We start from the raw sequence: 606 nt of genomic DNA, 5'->3' as shown, positions 1-606 counted from the left end.
ATTTCGCTTCGATTGAGGTGTACATACACCTGAAATACCCAGGAAGAGAAACTCCTCTTCTGCTGCTGCAGCAGCAGCAGCAGCAGCAGCAGCAGCAGCAGCAGGGGTGGTGTTAGCGTCTGCTGGGGGTATTAAAACGGTCTAAAAAGAAGAATTAAAAATAAAAATAAAGAAAAAAATAAAAAAATAAATAAATTAATTTATTAATTTATTATTTTATTGATTTTTTCTTAGATTATGCAACAGAGAAGAAAGCAGCAGCAGCAGGGCGGTGGTTTGGGGCTGTGCAGCACGCATGCAGAGAGGGGTTTATTGTTGTGTTAAATAAAAAAAAAATAAAAAAATAAATAAAATAAATAAATAAATAAATAAATAAATATTATTTTTTTATTTTTATAGATTAATTATGTTTATATAAACCCCTCTTTCTGCTGCTGCTGCTGCTGCTGCTGCTGCATGAGGTGTATAGACACCAGAAACCATCGTTGCTGTTTTTTCTTCTTTCTTTGAATTTTGTGTTTTTTTTTTTACTTTTTTATTTTATTTATTTATTTATTTATTTATTTACTTTTGTTTTTATATATTATTCCTTGTTTTTCAACCCTA

Source organism: Eimeria mitis, genomic scaffold (assembly GCF_000499745.2).
Source record: "Eimeria mitis Houghton genomic scaffold, Emh_scaff1137, whole genome shotgun sequence".
In the NCBI taxonomy this organism is placed as follows: Eukaryota; Apicomplexa; class Conoidasida; order Eucoccidiorida; family Eimeriidae; genus Eimeria; species Eimeria mitis.
This window is presented reverse-complemented; position numbering follows the sequence as displayed.